Source organism: Aphelocoma coerulescens, chromosome 10 (genome assembly GCF_041296385.1).
Source record: "Aphelocoma coerulescens isolate FSJ_1873_10779 chromosome 10, UR_Acoe_1.0, whole genome shotgun sequence".
Taxonomy (NCBI): Eukaryota; Metazoa; Chordata; class Aves; order Passeriformes; family Corvidae; genus Aphelocoma; species Aphelocoma coerulescens.
The window spans coordinates 14,886,511-14,913,372 of NC_091024.1; the positions used below are offsets into that span (position 1 = coordinate 14,886,511).

General features: G+C 39.6%; 1 protein-coding gene across 1 annotated transcript in view; it reads right to left on the reverse strand.

The window, feature by feature from the left end:
* The window catches only part of THSD4 (thrombospondin type 1 domain containing 4), a 279,213-nt gene that overhangs the window by 251,623 nt on the left and 728 nt on the right, over positions 1–26,862 (reverse strand). The window lies entirely within an intron of this gene.

The window sequence follows — 26,862 nt, forward strand, 5'->3', positions numbered from 1 at the left end:
GAAAAAAACCATTGTGGTGGCCCCCTCTCCTGTACCCCCTGAAAATTATTAAATCTGCATCATCTTTTACTCTCACTGGAGGGCCCTCACAGGGTAAAGATTTCCATTCTGCACTGAGAAGAATAAAAGTAAAATTGAACATAATGTACTGACTGAATTATTAGGTTATTAAAGAGAGAAAAAGACAGGACAGTGGAAAATGAACATGTTCAATTTCCCTTTCTGAAAAGAAGGGTGTTTTTTAGGATGAGGCATATGCACATGGCATTTCAGGGAGGGTATGTACAAGTTAGCCTTTTACATAAATGGTCATGGCCAAGACTATCCAGCTGCTCTGTAACACACTTCCTACACCATGAAAAGTCATCTTTACAGCCAAATCCCTATAAGTACAATGTGAGCAAGATTTCACCCTGTCTTCTGTAGAAACAGGGATTCATTCTGGGGCAAGAAACCAAGACATATTCCATATAATTCACAAACAATTCCCTCATCTAATAAGCCTGGCCTAGAGTTTATTCTTCAAAAGTTGACCAGCTGAGTGACTAGAAAAAGTCCTAACAAACTTGAATATATTTTCTATGCTAGAGATTCACACCATAAATTCATATGTATATAATCTAGCAACTACAGGATGCACAATTTCTAACTGTCTAATATTCAACGGTTTAATTTGGTCTGATTAACCACAACTGCCAAAGACTTACTGTACAAAACACACTCTTCCTTTTATTTCAGTTTGGGCTCTTAAAAAGCATTAAGATGTAGTGAATTGTTAAAATCCTGTCTTTTTTTTCCCCCCTTTATTTATCCCTACTTAGAGTTATAAATAGATTGTCCTGCCTTTCTCCAAACACCTGACACAAATAACAGGTATTTCTCTCCCCAAGCTGTGCAGAGCCAGCTCTCTCCAGGTTGCTCCCTGGCCAGGCTCAGCACAAGGATGAGCTGTCAGCAGGAAGCCTGGCCCAGGCAGAGCTGGAATCCCCACAGCCAAAGACTGGCCCCGATGATAATGCCTCCCACCAAGCACTTGTGCTGCAGCTCCTCAGCTGCCTGTTCTCTTGCCTGCCCTCTGAAATAACACACCCTGGCCTCTCAAAAAAGCTGTTGATTCTAAAATTTGAATAAAATTTAACTTATTTGCTACAGTGAAATACAGGGAGAAACGAAGTGAGTGGAGAGAAGAAGGAAAATATTCTATTTCATTTAAAGGTTAACATGAGAATAGTAAACTAGACTTCATATGTTGTCTTTCTTTGTGCATGATGTAAACAGAGCTCAGTTTGCTTCAAGCAGATGGTCCACAGACTCCAAGCCTTTGAAACAAGGGACAATCACAGGCAAGCACAAAAGGATGAAGAGGACCAGGGTTTGTGAAACATCCCGGAGTAGACTTACTCTAATGCACCTACATACTGCATATTAAGACACCCAAACTCTGCTTCACTGACCCACCCTCCAATGAAATATAATCTACATAATATCAGCATCTGTTCAGCAGGACAGTTAGATATGTAATGGGATTTTATAGATACACACACACACAGAACCTCAGATTAGGTAGTTTATCACATTCTATAAAGAAATAAGTAGAAGTACTGTCATGGAAAGCACTTTTCTCATGTTGGAAAAGCAACTTAGAGATGTTTAGAGAGTGAACGCAATACTCCTCACTATCTAAATATCTCGAATTCCCAAATTCTTTGAAGTAGGCACTGCTAATTTTTTTTTCATTAAAAATATCCCCTTATGTCTTTCAGCTGCACAGAGAAGAAGTTTTGAACAGATGTGTTTACAGGCACAAAAGAACAAAAGCATAACCATATATCTCTAGCAATTTTTCTATCTGTAGTGTTTCTGGGTATTCACTTTACAATTCCCATAGTTTACTGCAGTTCTGTGGGGTTAATTAAAATCCTTCTACAAAATCAGATAAACAAGAGGAATGGGGGAGGGAAAGTGTGCATTTTATGTACTGTCTATTCATCTCTAATGAAGCCTGCCCCATGTGTACAATCAAACATCTGGGGAAAGTCTGCACTTCAACCAGAGCAATCACTATTCACATTCCAGCTTGAGTAGCTGGTTCTTTTCTTGAATTTTGTGTGTGTGTATCCATGCACGCATACATGGTTTCAGCACACATTTCAAAAATGAAAGAAAAAGTGAGAATTTACATGGCATTTTATTAAATGGTGAACAGATAACATCTTAGAAACTTCTACTCTGAGATTTTATGGGAACGAAGAAGCAGCCTTTTAAAGTCATATGTAATAGTCACGTATTGATGTGAGAGCAATCAGTATAATCAAATAAATCAATCTAGATAACATTTACCCTCTATGTATGTATAGAATCTTTCAATACATGAAATAATCTGAGCTGGAGTTAAATCAATGATAAAACACCATGTGGATTTCAGGCAGCTGGGTCAGACCCTTACACTGCAAGCAAGAAACAGCTTATATTCAACTCTCAAGTAGTCATTTTATGCAGGAAGATGGGTTCATGATTTTATAAGAGCTCCTATTCCCTAGGGCTCAAAAGAGCACGGTTTGTTTCCTCGTTCTGGTATCTCCACCTGTCAAGTCATTCATTTTGGTAACTAAGTGTTGCTCCTTCTGATGGAATCTGGCATTTCACTCTTCTCAGATAAGCTCTGAATGAAATTTCTTTAGTCACACCAACAGCCTTGCCTCAGGACCTGGAGAGCTATGAGATAATGTTTTATGCCAATCTCACCACTGGGTTAGGAGAATCATACCAATAAGGAAGGCACATGTACTTTTGTCTGAAAGAAAAGAATCTGCCCAGTTCTCCATAAACCTTTAAGAGACCAATGCAAAGAGCTATAATGATTTCTGCCTGTTCTGGTCTTACCTGTCAAGTCTGAGCTGCATCCATGGGTGACAAGAGCTCCCCATCTGCATCTATGGAATATCACTGTGCTTTGGTTAACAAAGAGAGGAGTAAAACTTACTTATTGAAATAGCATCAGCTGTGCAGGTTAAAAGGGAGGCAGCATGTGAAGGAACAGAAAAAACTACAGTCACATGAAAGTAGCTCTTCACATAAGAGATTATTAGATACTTTTACCTGAAGTCAAAATAGATTTTTCATGTCATGCAAATTTTGAAGACTACTTTTGATAAATCATTCTGTGATAAGATGCTGCAATTCCCTTGATCCAGCAGGATACTACCATATTCTAAAATGACACAACAACCAGTATGAGTTGCCTCTGCTTAATGCCTGTGCTAACAATCTCTGTTTCTATAAAGCAACAGTTCTCCAGTCCAGCATCTCAGATAATACACTGTGGTTTTGGTGCTTACATAACTACCAGGCAGGTTGAAGCAAAACAGACCTTTTCCTTTGGGCTATTAAAATTGTTACAAGTCACTTGGTCATTACTTTCCATATTTTTATGTAGTTTACTTCCAGTATTTCTTTAGCAATCACTGCATCTTTTGCAGCATTTTACAGCTCAGATTCAGAGACAACCTAACCAACTCCCTAAATTCCATCCTGCACACTAAAGCACTTGAACATCCTGCCTACCTTATGTCATATTTGTCCTGGGTTCAATGTATATCTTTAACAAAACAATATCGTTCCATTTATTTTTCTTCAATGGCCTTCCTCTTGAAAGTTTACTTTACTTTTCTATTGGAATAAGGGATGTAATTTCAACTCTGAGGAAACTAGAAATAAACCACCTCTCTCTATTTTATACAGACACTCTGTACAGTCAGTCAGAGTCTAAGCACAGTTTGTCAGCACAAGTACTGAGAGCCAAATCATAACCTCCACTTGAAGGTGTGGATTAGATGAAAGAAATAGAAAATGCATTACAATGTCCAGAAATCTGTCAGAGGCTGAAAGAGATTTTAAACCTTAACTGGCACAATGCTCTCCTTCCCATGCTCCCAGGGCACTGTATGTTTGGGGATTCCAGGTGGAATGTACAATGGATGTTGCTGGCTGGAGCAGCAGAGAAGCCAGAGCAGCCTGGCTCTGCAGAAGTGAGGGTTCTGACACATCCTCGAGATGATCTGCAGAAAGAACTCTGAGTCAACTACAATGGTTGTTTTTCTACCTGCACAAACTCACAATTCCCCAGTATGTGCAATGAAGACTATGAAGCTGTTCAGCCAGGGCATTTGGGTTTGGATGAGACAATCCTCTGCATACTTGGAGATCTAGAGAATTTCCTGAAAGGTTATGAAATAATTCGTTGGCCAGAGATCCACTTCTGGGCCCATTCAGTAGGAAGACAAATTTTATTCCCTCACAATCTCTGACTGGAGCTGGAAGAAAAGCTGGGGGTTTTAATCCCTAGGGCAAGTTGATAGGCTTGAGATGATGGACTTTCCAAAGAAGTTAAAGTTACAGTGAAAAATTGTAAGTTTTTTGTTTGTCTTTTTCCTATACTTTTCTGATTTTCTCACTTTTGTCCTACTATTTCCTCTAGAAAGAAAGGAGTTGGGGAGAAAGGAGGTTGGGGAAGAGAGAATGAAAGTGATCCTCCCCTCCACTAGTTTTCATACATTTAATAAAATCTGTTTCTTAATAGAAGATAGTGATTATTAAGAAAATATGTTAGTGCAAACCCAGCCTTTTTCTAATTGCTAAGATAACCCAAATGTAATGCACAGAAGCATCAAGATTCAAACTGTAAGGTACAATTCATCAAAGTAATGAAATGTAAATAATTAGAGTTTTTGGAATTCCGAGATTACTGCTGGCACAAGGTAAAAGCAAGCTCTAAAAGAACTTCTTCAGCAGCAGGCAGAAGAAAACTAATAATAAACTTTTGATAACCCAAAAAATAATGAGGTCTTTTCAACTTTGCTGACATCAGATAGAAATATCTGGGGGAAAAAGAAAGAAAAAACCAAACCTAAACACACATGATTTAGAAACATTTCTGCTTGATAATCACAGTAGACTGATGTACGCTATATGAAGGAGTTTAGTGCTCTTCATTTGCCAAGAAACCCACAGCCTCCTCACTTGTCTCACTGTGAAGATACAGGATAATCCAGCAAACATCATCTGTGGAGCCTTGCACAGGGCAGAGCAAGATTAATGGTCATGTGCAGAAATCCTCCTGAGATACTTAGCTGACTAGATAAAAAATACAACATGGAACTCAATCTACTCTAACAGACCCTGCAACAGCATGTATGTTCTCTATGTAACCTAGAATAACTTACAAAACACACACTCTTGACAAATTTACTGGCCCATACTTTATCAGGCAAGATTTGGAATATGAATTACTTAGAAGCTACGTCATTTCCCAAGGACAGCTTTTCACCCAACGTCTGATGCTGTCTAAAAGCTTCTGCCAGCTCAGCTTGAACAATCACCACTCTGCTTGAAATAGAAAAAAAAAAAAATAGAAGGTCCTAGTTGAAAGTTTTTCAGGGCACCAACATCATCTGCCAGCTCTTGTTTAGTAGTCCCCATCACTTACTCCTATGATGCTTTTTCCTTTTTCACAACATACTCTCTCATAAGGGCAAATGCTCAAAGAAAAATAAAATAGATGCATACATACACACACATATACACAGAAACAAGAGTCTATTCCTAATCTTGATGTTGCTGCAACCCTTGTAGTTTTGGGAAAAGGAGCCCAGACATATTTTAATCACAAAAAGCTGATTAGATAAATTTGGCCTGATTTGTTGTTTATATGATAAATTGTTCTAACAGTTTCACCTACTATGGCACATGACCAGTGCTGGCCCAGAGTGGATGCGAGTTTGCTCATGCTCCCTCCTCAGTATTTATTCCAACAGTCATTCCTTCAGTCGCCCTGTTCTTCCATGACTGTGGATACTCACTGTCACAGGACCATAAACATGTAAACACTTGAGGCTTTAATTTTTGTTCTTTTACAGCATTGTTGTTGATATTTGTTTTGTTTACAAACAAACAAAAAAACACACCAAAAAAAAAAAAAACACATCAAAAAAAACCCAAACCAACCAATCAACAACAACAAAAAAAGTTCACTGCTGTTGTAAGTCCATACATTTCAGCAGGTTTGTTTCTAACTCCCACACATTGGCTTGATTCCAGTGCATTGCTTTAGGAGTCAATAACATGCTCATTCACCCCAAAGGAAGGGTCACAGAAATGTTCAGCAATCAAGGGGGAAATAGCGTCACTTATCCCTTCCTCGTAAGTGCCAGGCCAGAGATGTGAAGCTTGTTGTCAGGTCACACCGTTCCAACAAGGCTTTCAAAAGCAAACCTCTGCTCAGCACTGGCCAAGTAAGCATCTGACCCATTTTTCCTGTTCTCTGACTTGTTATCAAAGTTATGATGTGTGAAGATAAAGCTGATCAAAAACTAGCATGGACTTTATGTTCAAGCCAGAAGTTATTTCTCAAGCCCTGTAGTACAAAAATGATGATAAATATCAGTTGAAAATTATTCAAGATACTGAAAGATATAATCAAAATTTTCAAGCTACCTTCTGAAATGTGACTTGAAATATTTGATACATATCTTGCAATGTCCCTAAAGAAAAATACACTATAGAAGCATAAATCATCAAGTCAGCCCCTCAGTACCATTGTAAATTGTGCAGCATTATGTCCTACTCAGACATATAATAAAAGCCACTGACAGAAAACACTGATGGAGATGGGCCATTCCTCTGCCCACCCGAATTGTTCCCATACTGCATATTGGTAGTACATTTCAGCTTATAAGTCTGATTTGAAAGACAGGCCTCCCTTGAAATGAAAAATGCAACCCCTTTCCCTCTGAATTATTATAATTTTGAAATCAAGGGGCTTTCAGGCAAAGATATGAGGAATAGAAATAACAGTTCTTTTTATATATATGTGTATATATATATATGTATAACAAGGCAAACAAACAACAATAACTATAGCAGTAACAGAAAACAGAAGCCCAAACCCAGTCCCAGCCCTCTCGGCTGTCAGGCCCTTTCCCCTCGGGTGCAGTTCTGCTCGCAGCCGGCAGGGGCGCTGGCGGCTCCCGGTGAGCAGGGCAGGTGCGATGGTTCCCCCGCGGCTGCAGGGAGCGCTCCGGAGCGAGCTCGGGGAGCACGCGGCACTGGCGCCTTGGGCGAGCCGGGAAGGGACGGGACAAAGGCTTCACAAACCCCCTGGGCAGCCGATCCCGGTGTCTGGCCGGACCCTCGGGAACAGCAGGCTGGAACAGCAGGGACCAGCAGAAATCCTGGGTGGCAGATGAGATGTATCAAACTCTGGAGCTGCAGCGGGAACCCCAGGAGGTCTCAGCTGGCAGGGCGTGCAGGGTTACAGAGTAGCGAAGGCTTGAAACAACGGCGAGGGCAGGGCAGCCGTAGCCCGGCTCCCAGCAGGGCAGGGAAAGGCGGGCTTGGGAATCTTGGGGTTTCTTCCTGAGGCACCCGAGCAGATGGTGAAAAGGTCCCTCTTTCAGTAAGGTGGGGTGTTAGGGTCCCAGTGCAGCAGCCACTCAAGTGAACAAGCTCCACTCACGGTAGAAGGAAGGCAGCTGAAAAAGCAGAATTCCCTCCACCACGATGGCAGCCTCTCTCTCCATCTGAACGCCGAGAACAACAGCCCACAAGCCCAGGTGAAAGAGAGTAGCCTGTTGAACCCCTCCCTCTATGGCCAGGTCTTTTGTTTCTCCCAAGCACCCAGCAATTTGTCGCCCCAGCAACATCTATGGGAAAAATTCCTCAAGAGAAAAAAAGAAGACAGAAGGGGAACTCCCAAAACTCCAACAAAATCTCAAGGCACAGGAGCAATAGTTTAATTTTACCAGTAAAACTACCCTACATTTTAGGCTGATTAACTATTTTTCTTCTCTTCAACAGGTAGTAAATTCACTTCCAAATTATCCCCTTTTCTGGAATTGGTCTAGATGTCATTAATCTAAGGAGAATATTTTGTCACAGCTGGAGTTAGTAAGCATCAGCTATGGACAGCAAGAAGTAATTCCCAAAAGCTTATGTGCAGGCATTCTGGCACCTAAATGCAGACTAAACTGTTTCTATACTGTCGGGGTCTCCTCCCCCCGCCATGTAGCCCTGGGAGCCCTGAGGGAGGCACGGGGTTTCCCTGCCCCTGCTCAGCCTCGTTCCCCATTGGTTGGTTTGTGTTCCCCTGCGCGGGCAAAGCAGCTCGGGTCCTGTGACTGTGGCAGATTCTCTCGGCAGAGCCCCGGCCATGCAGCTGGGGAAATAAACATCTCTGAAACATCTAGCAAGAATCTGTCTGTATATATTTCTTTTCCACGGGACTCCTGGTTTGATATAGGCGTGTTGCAGTATCCCCACTGCAACATAATGGTAGAGATTTGAGGGCAGAACGATCCCTGATCCCTAAGCGACTTTGTGTGAGTAAACCCTGGAAACTTTGGATTCCTCTTCTTGGTTTTGTTTTGCTATTCCATATCTAAACTATGGAGGAACCGTGGGAAGACTCTTGGCTTTCAGAGCCACATATGGACATTTATCTTAAACTTAAAATGATTCTCGAACAACGGTTTGTAAATTTTAGCTTGATTCAAGCTCAGAAAGAACTGAAACACTTCCTGGCATGGTTGTTTAAGGACTTTTTCTATGTTTCTTGGGATCTAATTCTTACCAAGAGCTTTTGGAAGACCGTTTGGACCCAGTTAATATTTGAGTCAAAATATATGCCGATGGAAGAATATTTTCGTGAATATTATTTAATAACCGAGACTGTTGAGCAATGTCAGCTGTGTCCTGGCGAAGGGAAGCCTGGCTCAGGGACCGTGCGGCCTTGGCCACGTGCACCGAGCGCTCTGCGAGCAGCAGCGAGACGGTTCCCGTGCGCGGGCGGAGCCACGCGAGCCGCAGTGTCAGTGGTGGAGCGAGGCGCGGCAGGAGCGGCGCGGCCCGGCAGTGCCCGCCCGGCCCCGCGCAGCGCGTGGTGGAGCGAGCCCCGTGAGCGCCCGAACGAGAGGGGCGGCGCGCGGGCGGCGGCTGGCGGCTGCGGAGCGGAGCCGTGCCCAGCCGAAACGCGCGCTGGAGCAGGGCACGGGGGGGTCATCGCTCGGGGGCCTGGCCGAGATGCAGCACCTGGCAGTGGCAACGCAGCTGAGAGCAGAGGAGGCGACGCACGGAGAACGGAGCGGCGTGGCCCGGCCCGGCCCGCGCGGCCCCAAACGCGACCCTGGGAAAAGCGCGCCGGAACCAGCAGCCCCCACAGTTCCAACACGGGAGCGACTGAAAGAGAGAGCAAAGACACAGCGAGACAGAAAACAGCAGCCACTCGGAAAAAGGAAAAGACCATAGTAGCTAAGATCTTAGGGACAGTGAAATGGTATAATGTTAAACAAAACTATGGTTTTATAACAAGATGTGATAACCAGCAAGACATATTCGTGCATAGAACTGCTATTAAAAAGAATAACCCTGAAAAATGCTTGGGAGATGGAGAGGTGGTGGAATTCAAAATCATACAAGGTAGAAAAGGGTTACAAGCATCGCAGGTCACTGGGCCTGATGGTGTTCCTGTAAAAGGCAGTATATATGCAAAAAATCGTAGTCATGCTAGACAATATCTCCATTGTAAACCCCCCCTACAGTCTCCCTTTCCTAATCCCACCTTTCCCTTTTATCCTATGTCCTATTACCCCCAGTGTATTCCCAATCCGTTTTTCCATCCATGGTTTTCCTCACAAAACCATGCCTTTGCCAATTGTTTCCCCAAAAATCCTTTTCCAATGCCGAGTGGGGGATGAAAAGGGGGAGGGAAGAGATTGAACCCTCTCCTGCCTCAGTTTCCCCACAGGCATGTCCAGAGAGTTCTGTCTCCCTTCTGTCAGCCCTAAGATGTTCCACAGAATTTGTTTGGACATTTAAAGACTCAGGAGGGTGGCTTGTTTTGTTTTGAAACAGTTCTTGTTATGTTTATCCAGTTGTCTTCATTCTCCTTTTAATAAAATAAAATGGGTGAGATGTTGGGGTCTCCTCCCCCCGCCATGTAGCCCTGGGAGCCCTGAGGGAGGCACGGGGTTTCCCTGCCCCTGCTCAGCCTCGTTCCCCATTGGTTGGTTTGTGTTCCCCTGCGCGGGCAAAGCAGCTCGGGTCCTGTGACTGTGGCAGAGTCCCTCGGCAGAGCCCCGGCCATGCGGCTGGGGAAATAAACATCTCTGAAACATCTAGCAAGAATCCGTCCGTATAGATTTCTTTTCCACGGGACTCCTGGTTTGATATAGGCGTGTTGCAGTATCCCCACTGTAACACTATACTGTCCTTTCAATCTCACTGTATTTCTTATATTTAATCAAAATAGCTATAATTTTCTTTATGTCTTGATTTGTAGAACTACTCATGTCTCTAATGTCTTCATTTGTGTCTATGTTATTAAGCTGCCCAATAATGCTACTTCAAAGAATAACCAAACCCACAGAGGCTATGAATCCTGTAATCACAGAACCATAGAAAATGCTCATGCCAGGGACTCTAGGGACTTCTCTTCTGTCCCACAGCAGGATCAGATCTACCTGGCAATTGCTTGTTAGAGTTTTAATTAAAAGCTCAAGGGATAGAGATATTACACTCTTCCAAAGAAATAGTACATTATCCCTAACTAAGTATTAAGCAAAACTAAGTAGAATCTACCTTATTGCCATTCAAGGTCTTTATTTATTTTCATATTAAAACTTGAAACTGCATTATTCTTTCTACTTTGCAGCAGCTTTCTAGCTATTAAGGGAGGAAATTTTCTTCTCTCGGTCAGAGAATTTGGCTTTTTGAAAATGCACTGTCACTACTGGAAGATGAAAGGAACATATTTAGACCTTCTGGGAGCTCCAAAATACTGGTTTCTTTCCCAGCATATTTGACACAGCTGTTTCTAAACCAAGCATTTTGTAGTGACCAAGTACCAATTATATAATTCATCTTGACCACACCAGAATTTCAGAAGTGACTCACTGGCCCTTTCCTTCTATGCAACTTAGAAATGAATAACTTCTTGTTTGTTCTTAATTGGGGTTACTTGTGTACTTATCCTTTGGCATGAGTCAGAAAAGCATATTGTATGACAGCACTACAGGGTCTCTGAGGAGCAGCTGGAACACCTACGAGCTGCAATTATACCTTCTTTCATTTAACTCCTATCCTTTTTCATTCTGGTTAATATAAGGATCAAGACAGAGAAATCATGGATATCAGAGAACTTTGTGCTGGCCATCAGAGCACAAAAAAGAACTGTTTGGGGAGAGCATAAGTACATCAATATATTTGTACACCTTGCAGTTGAAATTACATGTACATGAGTGAATCCCTCTAATTTTCCTATGTTGTGATTTATGATACGTCATTCTAAGAATGTTAATGATGTCAAACCTTTCAAGAACCCAAACAACTAAGAATCATTACCCTGTTTGTAATTCAACCCAACAGATGACTTCCTGACAATAAAATACTCTCTCTGTAGCTATGAATAGGTACAGCAAACAGGGAAAAAAACTGTTCTCAAACCCTGTCCAATGTTGAAACAAGCCAAAGTCACAGAAAATATTCTGTAAGACCCAAAACCCACAGTCACTGGCTTCCATTCCACGCTAGCAAGAATAAGCATGTAGCGTTGTTCTCACAAAAGCAATATGAGAATTAAAACCCAACCACATCTCAAGAAATTGCAACAAAACACCCACATTGATCAGTAAAGATAGCAACAGCACCAGTGAATCAAATTCAGTTGCCCTGAAATTAGTGGCAGTTACTCAACTGCAGAGCATCCTTATTTATACTCTTTTTAAAACTGAGCATCTATAACTCGCTGCCCTAAAATACTGTGAAGCTTTAGTCTATTTATAAGATGAATAGTGACCTGGAGTTTGAAAGAATAATTGCTTTGTAGAGTTTAAGGGAATACTGTTTAAAGGAAGATACCCGCTTTTCAAAGACAAACATTTTGATATTATGGTCTTTTGGTAAGAATTGGCAGTATATTGAATGAGCTAGGAAATACCCTAAACAAATGCTTGATATGTGCAGTAAATTTAGGGAAGTTTGATCAGGAGTACTATTGGTATATAACGCTAATAGAAATATCATCACATTGCACTTCAAATGGGATTTTGAAATACAGGAATTGCTATTGTAAATTAGGCTATTAGTCCAGCTGGATCTGCTATTATTTTTCCTCCTACTGTGACTAATGGTACTGCTTTGGAGAGGAGCACAAGAAACCCGCAGTTCTTTTGCCTTCACTGACATCTGACAGTGACAGGTTTTACTGTTCATTGCTTTATTGCTCTGGCACAAAAAAGAAGAAAAAAAGTAATTCTAAAAGCAATGCTTTCCAATCTACAAGAATGTTCTTGTTCATGTGTTACAGAAAAGGTGAAAAGAAACACAGGTGGGCTATTTCAGAGCACATCAGTACAAACACACCAGTCAGGCCTTTTCTCTTCAATAATCACAGTCCTATTTCCCTCTTACATGTGTCTTTCTGGAGCTTGAGGTCACTTTGGTCCCCTTTCATTTCCTCATAATGCATGGGTGTGGCTGCAGCAAGCTTAAAACATTACAAGTTCAGTATTACTTTCTGGCCCTTTCTTTAAACACCTACAAAGGTAGTTTGCTTCTCTGATTGCTGCTTAACATTGAACAAATGATTTCATTTTTCTCACTGAGTCAATGATACTTCATCTTTTTCCTGTTTTACAGCCAATTTACACAATTGGTTAAAGTTATTCCTTCCGCTGCATGATATTAAGCATTTGACAGTTATTCTACGTGTTATCATGGTGCCCTGTGACTTCATTTTGTATATGCAAGTCTTCTGCAGTTTTCTTTGGTGCTGTGCATTTCACAAAGCATTTTGAAGCTTCTATGCCAGCCCTCTGCCCCATTCAACATTCTTCCTTGAGTTTCTCCAAAATATCAAGTCTACAAGAGCCATCTACACTAATCCTGAGATAGTCCTTTAACCACCAGTTTCTATTCACTGCCAGTTGTCTGCATCCTGTTTGTTAGAGGATCTTCATTCTGTTTCTCATACTATGCAGCATTTATGTGAAATATAATACACTAAGGTTTGCATTCAAATTGTCAAAATATAGCACCATTCCTCACAACTTCAAAACTTAGGGGAAATTTGAATATAACCATTTTAACAGCTTAGAAAACTACACATAGTGATCTATTATTCACAGCACTTCAGAATGTGTAAAGGTGTCTGCAGACTCCCAGAAAGCTCTGGGAGGGCAATCACTCCCTCTCAGCAGCTGCTTCACTGGTTTGTTATTAAGCAACTGGATGCTGTATCAACACTTCTCCCGCTTTACTCCTATAACTTCAGACAATTTTCTTCTCTTTATCCTTGTTTACATCAGAGAAATTACTTATTGCTGGTTCAGATAGATGCAACTGCAAGCTAAGTGCAGACTGTGCCAGATTAATGCCAGTTCCCAAAATTATTCTGAACATTTTGTCCTTGCTGGCAGCAAACCCACATTCATCTGGGATTCTGCTGCAATACTGCTGACATTTAATATCAGCAAGAGATAATTTTCCTAGTATAAACATGTACTTTTTCTTGCCAGATATTAAACTTGTGTCATTCACAGTACTAGGAAAAGACACTTTGCCATAGAACCCATGGGAATATTTTTGACTTGAACTCATGTTGTCTCCCTCTGTTGAAAGGCTTGAAAAGAAGTCAATGAAATAGGAGGTCAGATTTCTCAATGGTTTAAATCTGTGCATTTCTGTTGATGGTGTTGTTAAGGCCATACGTGAGCATGGAAGATATTTTAAATTCACATTTCTCCTTTTCTTTTATTAATGCAATATGCTATGGTTGTCTTAATTCTAAAATCATACAAAAATTCCTTTGGATTAGAAGTCAAAGCCCTATGAGCATGCAAAACCTCTGAAAATGTGCTTGGGTGTAAGAGCCAATCCACGTTCCCATTCTCAACCATAGAAATTTTCTAAGAAAACCCCTACACTTCTAAGACTGGTGTTGTGATTTGTTTGTGTAAGCAAAACTGAAATCACCACTGCAGACAATGATTCTACAACTACAGTAATTATTAATTCCATCTCACTTGTCCTAGCAGATTCTGAACAGGTAGGAATACAGCTACTGAAATAAAAGCCTTGCTTCTTACGTTCACAGTACTGACATGGTGATAGTTTTAGCAGAATCCAGCGATGTCATGTGAAGATAAGGTTGTAGTTTGTACCTGAAATAAATGTGCTATTGTGTTCCAAAGCTCCCATAGTTACACTTGTCCTCCTCTGATATTTTAGCTCAGCAAAAACACTGATTGGCAGTTATCAAGATATCACTGCTTTGCACCAATCTGAAACCTATGAGCAACCCTAAGTTATCAATGCAAGACATATATGCAGTAGCCAGAAAACCTGAAGCCTGTCAACCTTTGAGCTTGATCTGGAAGTTCTCTTATAAATCTTTCTTTCTTCAGTATACAGCATTGTATTAAGAAAAGCATGACAAATTTAAAAATAAAAAAGTTAAAAAACCAAAATCAACACATAGTTATAACACGCATGGAGAACAAAGAATGTCAAGTGAATTTCCTTACCCAAATTTGTCACAGCTGCTTGGTTATTTTCAACTACAAATAACAATAATATATAATTATTGTGAAATTAATGAAACTGAGTTCATGATGACTCATACATTTTCAAAATCCATTACTAATAGATAAGTAAATGTTATTTCAGGGAAACAGACAAAAAGATTGTTTGTTTCAAGACAAAAATAGCTTAGAACTGCCAAAACACTTTAAAATTTTGAAAGTAATTTTTTGTTGAAGAGGACTAGTAAGAGGAACTATAAGAATGGACAATACAACTAGAAATCTAATTCTGCTCCTATTAACAATAGAAAATAATAGATCTCAGGACATCATCTGGTGCAACACTTGTTCAAAGCCCAGCTGATTGACACTGGATCAGGTTGCTCAGGGACCTGTTCCCAAGGTGACCGAAAAACAACCAGTATCCACCATTCATGTGAGTCCTTGGAAAGCACTGAGTTCAAGGAAGTTCTTTCCAGCTTTGCTATCACACATGAACTACTGCCTCCCCAGAACAGGAAAACTACCATTATCTAGCTGATCTGGATTGGACAAATTTTTTTTTTTTCAGATATTAATCTAAAATTATTATTTTCTTTCAACAAAGTATCATCACATCCTTAGGAACTGCACCAACAGTACCAAATACTGGTATCTCTATAAAAGACCTCCAAGTATAATCCTACCTGAAGACTTTGATAAATATGAAGATTTGGTAATTATTAATAGAAGTGGCAAGAACAGTGTAAAGATTAGAGTGGGGGTTAATGAGCCAAAATACTTGGCTCTTCTCTCATCTCAGCCATGTGATTGGTGTGTAATCCTAGTCAAGATATTAGAGTACATAAGAATAATTCACTGATTTTGGAAATGAAAGTCTAAATACTGTGAAAATTCAGGTGTGGAACAATTGGCAATGTAGGAGAAGGAAGCACAGCTGATATTGCCTCACAGCCAAACCCCAAATATGTCACTAATAGAGATTCTGGAATGCCTCATACCAGTACCTGCAACAGTCAAGAATGTTGGTATGTTCATAAGAGTTTACAGTCTCCACATGTTTACTTCACACTTATTCCTTTAAAACTTCTGGGAGACTATCAAGAGTATTACAGATATTTAAAGAATAAGTTCCACCATTATGTATGACTGGATTTGGCTCTTAATCTCTAGGATACTTGAAATGGAAGAAAAAAATTCTTTACCTTCTTGTGGATCGCTTTGAGGGGAATGCCAGACAGAATTAAATAATTTTTTTGTCTCTCTCCATTTCTTCTCTAATGCTTGTCCAATCTGATCCTGTCTAAGCAACAACAGAAGTAGTTGCAAAAGGACTGTTGCTGTCATAAACAACTGTCACTATGCTTGAGAATAACAGTAAGAACCTACTACCCATTGCCAAGAAAAATGCTCTGTAAATCGTCAGCAGTTACCTGAACTATTGCTTGGCTCTAAGAACAATGTTTTGTTAAAAAAAAAAAAAAACCAAACCAAAACCTACAATTTTAATTACACATTTGTCTTTCACAAAATTTATTTTCCATTTCCTTGATTCTTACTGAGATCAGTGCTCTGAGTTATATTTCATCCACAAGTCTACCATTTGGAGTACGCAAGCCCTTCCAAGGAAGACTTCCAAAAGCTTTCTGATGTTTTGGTCCCACGTGTTGTGCTCACAGGCTGCCTTTAGCCCTCCTTCCAGTGCTCTTAGGCAGCTTCCTCCTGAACAGAGTCAAGATTCTCAGAGTACCTGCCATTGCCCAGGCAGCAGATAGTGAAATCACAGACGTGCCTGATATTGGACAAAATGTTCCAAGTGTAACAAAAAACCACCAACCAGTATCTAGCATGCTTTTTATTGTGATTCTTACTCCCCCCACCCTGTAAAATATCTCAAGTTTTATAAGATAGCAGAACTTATGGAAGGACATGGAAAAGACATTACTCTACAGTATTAAACACAGTGGAGTGTCCCTGCACACGTATTTATGCTTTTAAAGAGAAAAGCTAAAAGATTACTTTAAGAGTTAAGAGAAAAACATTTCTAACTTCTTAAAAATATATTCCTTTACACTCCACTTTTCTTCTTTCACACCTTCTTTTTTCACTTCATTAAAAAAAACCAACCAAACCAAACTAACCAAACAAAAAACCCAACCACAAGCACAACATGCCAAAGAACTCTCTGAAGGTTCCCTGAGGCACAGAGTAAACAAACAGAGCAAACTTTTTCTTCAAATTCTGCAAGGTAAGAGGAAATAAATCTTTGGATTTTGTAAATAACAGCAATCACATGAGCAATCTTTGAAAGGTGGGAGGAACAAATAGGTTTATATGGTATAAATATTATATAGTGAATTTTATGTCCTGTAAGAGGGAAAAATGGAACAGGGTGTCTCTGAAACTTTCTATTGCAGGGAAAGGAAAACTAACAAATAGAATTTTAAATATCTATGGAACCAGCCTCAAAATTTCAGGACTGGCTTTGCCTTTTATTTTCTTCGCACTTCCAGTATCCAATCTTACTGTTTTTGCAAGATAAAGATAAGTGTATTACTTTTGGGACAGGACCTTTATGAAGATTACAGATTCTCACACATACATTCAGATAAAGGGTTTAGGGTTACTGTGATGCTACTTTACCTTTTCCTCATCTCCTGGAACTGGCACAATTTACTCATTTACTAGTTGTCCAAATGGGACAATAAATCAATCTCATTTATTTCTTGAAGCCTCCTGAGAAACTATATATAAGTATTTAACAGTTCTTGAAAATTTGCTTGGAACTTTTCAGGTAAAAGCTCTGGAATGAAGAGTTTGGAAACAGTTGAAAATCAGCAGTAAACTCAGGAGAGCCCTGCTAAGCAAATCATCCTCAAGACAAAAGCTGCAGTCCTGCCTTTTCCATCCAGTTGCCAGGCTCAAACAGCTGTTGCATGAGAACTGCAGTATTTAGGTGTATAAACTTAAGCTTTTCTTCTGTCCTCGTTAGTTGTAGAAGGTATAGCTTCAAATCTGGTTATGGATTTAAAATAAAAGAGATTTATAAATCACATTGAGGTAAAAGAGATGGCAAACAGAATGATTTATAATCCAATGAAAGAACTGTAGAATGGTGCAAGTCTACACATCAGAGTCCTCATACTTGCCTGAAAGAAAATTGCAATGGCTTTCAAGTGACATGTCATAGTTGTTTGCTTACTGTGTGGTCTAATGTCTCATTGCAAAACTAGTTTTCCTCTTTCTTTCACTAGGTTTTCTGAGTTTGTTCCAGTGTCCTAAATGGCCTATGTGTCTGTTTAATAACCTTGTCTTGGGTTATTAAACTCCACAACTGCTTGGCCCCTTGGCCCCCTAAACAAAACAAAACAAATAATTTTCTCAAGCACTGTCAGTAACTTTAAGGAAACAAACTGCTCTCCAATCCCACCAAAGAAGAGAATATTCTCTCTCATGTGGTTTCAAATCTGAAAAGGAGTAGAATAAATCTATATCATCCATGTTTACCATGTATATCAAAAAGTGGTTTTGCTTTGCTGTTTTTTGTTGTTGTTATTTTTTCTTCTATTCTTGCAAAGACAAGCTGAATGCAGGACTGGTTTTGAGTTTTAGGAAAGTACTTCCATTCTACAGTTAAAATTTCTTTCCTGAATTCAAACTCTGCTTTGGGTAATCAGCTTTATGGAACACATACTGGATATGTGCATACAACATAGTAGTGCCCTAGCCTGCTAAATGCCTTTTTTTTTTTTTTTAAGGAAGATCAATAGGAAAGAACTTTTCCAGTGTAGAAAAGTTTCATATTGTAAAAAAATTAACAATTTCAGTGAGTTATCCAGTGAGTCATTAATTTAATTAAGCAAAGAATCAACTGCAGTACAGGACCCAAACAAGGTGAAGCGGATGTAATTTTTTCCTTCTTCACCTTGCACATCCACAGATTCATATGTATAGATGGTCCTGTTTGATCAGGTTCAAGACAGTTTATTAAAGCAAAAAGGACTGAAAGTGATAGGCACCAGGGTGAAAAAACCCAACGCAACCAACCAGTCCTGATTTCAGGATTCCTGGAAGAAGTGTCCCATTTCAGACTTGGAAGCATTTTAATGCTTTTCTGTTTAATGTTAGAGTAGGAATGTGGATGAAGTGTGACAGGTTTTCTACCTGCAGGATAAACTACATCTCAGAGATGTTAAAAATCTAGAATTCCCACTCTTTGGTTCCTATCCTGATGAAGTTTAGTGTTGGACTTCTCCTTTGTAACACCAACAACCAGAAGCAATTCCCAAATGCCACTAACTTGAGACATCAACAAAACATGCCTCCCACTACACATAAAGCTCTGCTCTGTCTCTAGTATTTTCACTCTTTTTAAGGAATTAAATACTTAACATACACAATTAGACAACTCTGCTAAATATCTGAGCTAACACTCAATAGAGACAAAGGCAGTAGTTCACACCTCCCACTATTGTTACAAGCTCTGTGCAAACTTCTGTTTGCATCACCTACATCCAGCTTCACATACTTGAGGTTTTCTTTGATACTAAAACAGTTAAGGCCTAACTTTCTTTAAAGAAAGAAAATCAAAGCTGAGAGTGAAGGGAACATTGAAATCTCAAAGATTTATGTGGAAACCTCCTGGCCCTTTTCAATTACAGATACAGATCAAGCAAACGAGACGCAGACAGAAAGGAGCTCTCTGCAGCATTGTCTATGCTTAGATTCTTGTGAAAGCAAGACATATTTTTAGCACTTGCACCTCCACTAATAATAAAAACAGAGCACTAGCAGAGTTGTATTTTTATCACAGTGTCCAAAAAGGCCTGGATGCTGCTGCAGAGTCAGCCAAATTTCAGCAATGCAAAAACCAGCTGCATTCTCCAGCTGTACAGTTGTAAAGGCAAGTTATGGAGTATCAAACCCAACAGCAACATTCTTTAAGTAACTGCATGTAATCCCACATGCAGGTACATCAGAAGAATGAGGATTAAGATTGCTACATGTTGGTCATTGATTTTAGTTGCAGCTCCAGAGAAAGAGTTCAAACAGATCAATGCCAATGAAGTAGCATTTAAATACTTATCTAGTGTAGAAATTTCTGAAAATCTTGAGACAAAACCCCTGTAATATATTGCAAGGACAGCCACCCACTTCAGGATGAAAATAAAGCTTTCTCACCAGCTTGGTTAAACAAGACTAAAGATTTTTGTCTCCGTATCAAGACTGTTGGCCAGACCACACTGAAATACAATATGAGTAGATGTTGATGAGAATAAAAAGAAATCAGTCAAAAAATAAAATTAAAAAAAAAAAAAAAAAGAGGCCAGAAAAACTTATGAACCTGTTTGATCTATAGCCTAAAGCTCAAATCCTGCCAGGGAAAATACCTTTTTATTTTTTAATATTTGGAAGAGGCATAATGGAGTAACAGCAATATTTTCTATAAAGTAAATGGTCTGTTTAAGAAACATTTTAGGCCAGTTTGAAGATTCTTCACATGTTTGTCTCTGATTTTCCAAGACACCACATCACTCAGTCTTTTCAGATAGGATGCCTTTGAGTTGCACAGGTTTGGCTTAAGGTCAATGTAACAATCTTGGCAAAGCCTGAGATAGCAGACCATCCCCTTAAATTCCATGCATGAGGAAGACACTGAGCAATGCTGGCAGATTAGGGAATGATCTCGCAGTCAACATTAAGAGATGAGTAGTCCTGTTCTGTCCTTAGACAGTAATAAAAGGCAGCTCAAACCATAAACTTCTCCCACCAAAGGGGAATAGGTGTCTCAGCTGGAGCCTTTCCTGCTATGTATCTGGAAAGGGAACAGTAGAGCAAATTTACATGTGCATGGCATTTACCAATAGAACATTTTCTGCTCATATCTGAAGAGCACCAAGGAAAGATGTCTGTTGACAGCCAGTTGCTGTCACTCACAACTTCTCATCCACTTGCATTGCTTTTCAAATTAGGACTGGGGGACTCTTTCCAGCTATGCCAGCTTTTATCTCTGCAGAAAAGTTCAGCCAACTTTTCAGCAAAAGCAGCAGATGGGATCAAGCTGCTGCCCCAACAGAACAATTGATCTAGTTTGAATTTCTCTTGAGCTTATCCACTCTGACACAGATCAGAACTATGAAAATGCTTTTCAAGAAATTAATTAACCCTTTAAAAGCAGTGAGAAAATAACTGCTCCTCTAGAAAACATAAAGATGATGGGTGCCAGAGACTTGCATGAAAGTTTGAACACTTACTGGTTTTCATAAGAGGCAATACTGCGAGTGTCTGGGAATGTCTCTGGTGGAGGGCCAAGAAAGAGACTTCACGTAGCAAGGATTGTCAGCTCTGCTCATAAAGGATCTGTAAAGGGCCTGCCCTTTCTAAACTGAGACAGGTATTCATCTGATACAGCTATTCTGTGTCCTTTTATACAGTGATCACCAGGTATTCCTAAAGTAAATAAAGGAGTACCAAATACTCAGTAGTGATGTAAATCCCTGAGCTGACACAGGCCAGAGGCATCCTCTTTTAAGACAGCCTGCAGAAAGCTGCCTTCTGGAATGCACTGGGAGAGCAACCAAAGAGAACAGTTAAAGAATGTTATGAGAAAAAGACAAATGTTCACTGAGGTTGGGGTGCACATATTTCTCACTCAAAATTACAGAGACCTGCCAAACTCTACAGACTTGAAATCAAAGTTGTAATCCTGGCTCCCAGCTCACCCATGCTTGCGTCTAGCTCTCCTTCACTCCAGTGCAGCACTGTAGGCCTCCCTCCACTCCATAGCACTGTGCACCAGAGCCAGCTGGTTTGACAAATTCCCCATGTTCTAGAGGAGCCCTTCAAAAAAGGTTATTTCTGAATTTCAGCCTGCCATTAGAGTCCCTCCCTATCTCATAGCCCAAACTCCTCCTACTCTCACCACCCACCCACTTGTCCTCCCCTTCTCAACAGTCTCAGAGAGGTAAAAATAGGAAGACCAAAATTACAAATTTTGAGCTAGTTTGGTCCTTATCTCCATTGCAGCCACAAAAATAACCAGTTCCTTCACCTCTGTATGACAAGAAGTGAGTCTAAACTTTTAGATGCAGCTGCAAGAATCCATGGCCTTTCCAAGTTCCTCCTAGGAAAGAAATAATACAATTTGCTACCGATGCAGGCAATCATTTTTCAGATCTGAAAGTAGATGCAAATTTTCCAAGAATTCCAAATTTTCCAAGAATCATTTCCAGGAGATCACCCTGGAGTTGGTCCTTGCCAAAATCTCGATCCCAGTATCACAACTCCTGCCAAGAACGTGTTGTACCACTAAGCTCTAATTCTCTCTGATGTGAAGACTGATGTCATCACACAATGCTTGAACAAAGGAAATTCCAACAGCATCTGACATCATACTACTTTAGTCCAGAATTAGAACAAGAGGAACAGTTATAGTAACCAAGTTAATCTCTAGAACATTCTGTAAAGCCTTCTGAGAAAAGGCTTTATGAAAGGAGTAGTCTTGAGCACATCACGAAACTGTCTTTTGAACAGTTAAGGAAATAAGCCTTTGAAAGCTTTGTCCAAAAGAGATGAAAAAATTTCATCCAAAATTTTGAAATAATTTTTATTTGAGATGCTAAAGACAATTTTCAAGAACCTACTTAAAGTTTTACAAGATTTCTAGATGTACTGTAAACTGTCATTTTAAAAAATAAAATGCTGCAAGACCAAAAGCCAAAACTTGGCAGTCTTGTAGATTTCCAAATGCTTTTGATTAAGAATCACTGAATTGATAACATTCTGAAACAAATGTGTATGAAGGAATCAAGAGTATGAGACTCCTCTAAATCAACAAATATTTCAAAGAGGTATTAGCACATAGGCTCATAAAAAATACCTACTTTCAGTGTATTTTATCTATCAGAAATTCTACACATGCTATAGGTGTAATGAGCAATAAAAAAGACCCCAAAACAGTGGCATGATTTCTCCCTAGAACATAAGACAAACTAGTTTAAAAAATAAAAGTAAATAAACCTGACCTGTGACTGTTACAGGTGAAAGTATTGGTTAATGAAGTCTGTGTTAGTGGCAGACAAGTTATGGATTCTCTCATCTACTGATTTAATTGAGAGCAATAAAAAATTCTTTTAAAAGAGACAGGAAAATAAAATCCCACTGAATTTCTCATTCCATGTGCCAGAACTATTTTTGTCCATACTGACCAGTGCCTATACCCACAGCACTTTTCTCAGCCTCTCCACAAAACACAGCTATGCCACTTCAGCTTTACACCAATAACTAATACCAGTTAAGCAACAGCCTCCCTGTAGCTCTTCTCCACTGTAGAGGTAGGGAAAAGGAAAAAGCTGCCTGTGCCTGCCTTCTGTGGGCCAAACACTGAAGCCACAAGCAATGCTGACAGTATCTTCCTTACATAAAAACAGAATACACTGCAGCTTGGAAACAAAGGGTGGGGAAATTGAGATTCTCCAAAATGGACTATGGGAGGGGAAATAAGAAGCATTTGCTTCTCATAACAGCTCTCACACCTCTAAAACTACGCAAGACTGCTCACTCCCTGTAGCTGCCCCACACTTAATACACAGTACAGATGAGATAAACAGCACCTGGCTACCCTAACACCTTTGTCAGCTCATTACCAGATATCTAATGCAACTAAGTGTTTTTCTTTCACTTTTGCTCCTGTTAAAATGTAGGTCATGAGGGGATGATCCTCTTCTAGGCACGGCTTTTTATCTTATGGTCTCCTCTGAATACCGACTTGAAGGAATTTGACAAGTGTAGTTTATAAGAAGGTGTCTCTGGAATAAAAACTGAGAGCCAGTCAGTAGTAAAGGTCCACAGATATCTTACACTAAATATTCTTAACATGAGAATCTTTACAATTGATACTCATCTGTTAAACTGAAAGACATCAAACACATTCATAGATCACATATTGAGATGCACATTATCAAAAGGCTAGTTTTTCCCTGCAACACAGCAAAATTTGTTGAAGTGAGGTGCTAATGGAAGGTGTGAAAATGTGAAAAATGACTAATCTTAGATTGCAACATACATTGATTGGATTTGGAAACTGCCCTGAGCACACCTACATCTATTAAAGTACTTTCCTGACAAAGCCTCTGGTTAATCCCTGAGTGAGCTACAGCCAGCATCAACAAGCAAGGGCAAAAGTTCAGTACCAACAAAGAAGAAAGAGCAAATAATATAACTTTTTCAGACCACCTGTGGTTCCTTTTTGGTTTCTTCTGTAAGCATCCACGATACACACATTCATGCAATTTCAAAAACAATCCTAACAACAAAGCAAAAGGATCCTTCACATCTCTGAAGCAATTTTTCCTTTAAATAAATCTGAAAATACTGAAATTATACTCTGCAGAATGTATGAAGAATGTGTTCAACAACTTGAACACCCATACTATCTGCAAATGACCTACTTTCTTTACAGTTGCCCAGCACATAACAATCTCTGTACAAGAGACAGCAGCTGCCTTGAAACCAGTGAGCTCAGCACCAGAGGAACGGTTGTGTCTAACAAATGAGATATCTTGGTTATTTTCACATGTTTAACACATGTATTTCTGGCTCGTCACCAAGAACATTTAACATATTTTGCAACACTTTACTACTCACAGACATATGCTATTGTACTGTTTTGAGTGAAAAAGCAGTTATCTACTGTCTAACAATGTCTACTCCAATTCAGTCTCCCACCCTATCCACATGGCACTCTCCCCCTTTGGCAATAAATGCATTCAAACCAGCAAAGGAGAGAACCTGTGTTCCAGCTGTCAAGGTCTCTTCAAATGTGACAAAAGGAATAACTGATCTAGATTTCACTGAAGTCTAGCATGACTTGAGGCATGCAGTTCTCATTTTGGAAGTCTAGGACTCTCAAATTTTACCCCCAATCCAACTAGAACCCATGTTTGTTCATCTTAAAGTGGGCTTCTGTGGGCTCTGACTGACATAGAAGAACAAACTGGTTTGAATCACATGAGAGGGAAGCAGACCAAAAGTGGGAAGGATGGAGCCTGTCTGGACAAATCCAAACCTTTGCAGACATCAACATCTGGAAGACTATTTCCACAACCTTAACAGGGAAAGAAAAGGAAAAGCAACTCCACTTCATTGAAAAGATGGACATCTAAAATCACTCACATCACTGGGAATCTTGCAACAACTTCAATAGCATCAAGGTTTTAGCTCACATAGATTATCTAGCTTAGATTTTTCCTGTTTAATTATGCATCCTAATAAAGAGCATAAATCAATGCAAATACCTTCCAAAATCTTCAGCAGCATGTCAGCTTACATTTAAACCTTACATTAGTACATCTGCAGAGGAGACTTTCACACAGCTTCATAGCCAGATGACTCTGAGAGCTCCAACATGAGTATTTTACTCAGGATACAACAGTTGTATGAAGCTTGATACACTCTATGGTCAGTGCTGAGCTAGTAACTGAAAAAAGCTTTACTCTGTGTTTTCATCGCTCTTCTGAATGATTTCTTTATTTTATTAGGAAGCATAGATCATTGAAGCCTAATGCAAATGGGCAGCAAATGTGCTACATATCCATATAGAACACAAACCACAGCACATATTGTATCACAGTATAAATTCTAAGTGTCATATAATAGCTAATCAATGAACTCAGCATTTTTTATCCCTGTAAAGTCACAGCTTCTCTACATATTGCAATGATTTCTTTTATTGACTGTGATCACTGTTATTTGCATGACCAAGTAAGATGTCTAGACTATGTGAACATGTAGGACAAACATCTCATTCACAGTCACAACTTCTTCACCACTGTAGTCAGAATTAAGCTTACAATCTCTTGTCTAATGATGTATTATAAATAGATGGAAGTCATTATCATTCCAGGATATCTTCTTCCGTGCTGAAGTGTTAAGTGCTCAATACTACATACAGAAAGGTTTTTCATTATTACCTATACTCTTGAAAGGTATCATTCTCGCTGTTTTGAAAAGGTTAATGCTGTTTATATTATCCATGTCTAGAATTCCAGAAAGAATGAACTTATTTACGACCTGCTCAGTGTTCATTAAAAGTCCTGGTTTTGTTAAGTGCAAAATGGAGTATTGCTAATTGCAGCATTTAACCTCTGGAATACCGATATTACTCAAACAGAAGTGAAAGGAATAATTTGTCTGAAAGTGGAAACTGTCCAAGTTATGATGTAGTGATACACCAGATGCCCTGCACTATACAAGAATGAAGATTACATACAAGATTTTCCTTAGTATGCAAGAACCTACCTCGTTGGGAAGATTGCAACAAAAGGTGGGATTAAGCATTGTCATACCATTAACCAACACAGTGCCTCAGTAAGAAATCTGATTCTGCTGTCTCATTACATTATTTTATACTGTACCGATCAACCAAAGTCCACAGCAGTAAGAAAGCCACCAGTCTGGATTTTCCAAAAAGCTGGATAAAACAGCTACCCATAAGGGCCTGCTCAAGCCAATGTATCAGTAGTAAGGAATATGGGGTTACCTTGTACAAATGTTTCTTGGGCATGCTGGATGCTTCTAATGCTGGATTTGGTATAAATATTCTAACTTTCAGGTTTTTACTTTTTCATACACTCAGTGTACTTACATCAGTCAAATTTGTTTCTGCTTGTAATACATCTCTCTATAACTGAAAAAAAAACTCCACCAAAACCACAAAACTTAGAATTTTAGAAGAGTCACTTTTTCCCCCCATTAAGACTTCTCAGTTCTTCACCAGTGTTTCCTGATATTTAATACAATAAGCAGAAGTGTCTGTCCACTCCATCTGTACAGAAGTATGGCATAGAAGGCCCAATACACAGCTTGTAAAGATAGGCTGGTTTTGCCACAGCAAACAGAGACAAGAATTCCTCCAGCTGAGCTTTTCCTTATTCCCCCGAGAGCAGAAGCCTAGCAAAGCTTGCCAACAAAGTTAATACTTCAGTTGAATAAACAGTCCCTTAGATTCAATTTTTTAGCTCATACTCAAGAAAATCCAGCTCTGAGGTGATGTGTGTAAGCAGACACCTCTCAGTTTTCTGTAAGATTGTCTCAAGTCTGTGTAGCCCATACTATCTCCTTTTTTGTATGCAAAAAAATAAAATAGTTTATATTTACTTTGGAGTAAAAGCCACCTTACCAGACAGTAGAATGAAATGATAGCCAGCCTCCTCTTTCCCACTCCTTGTTCTATACATGTGTAGCAAAACACCAAGCCTTACAAATCTCCAAAAATCTGATGCCTCCAACT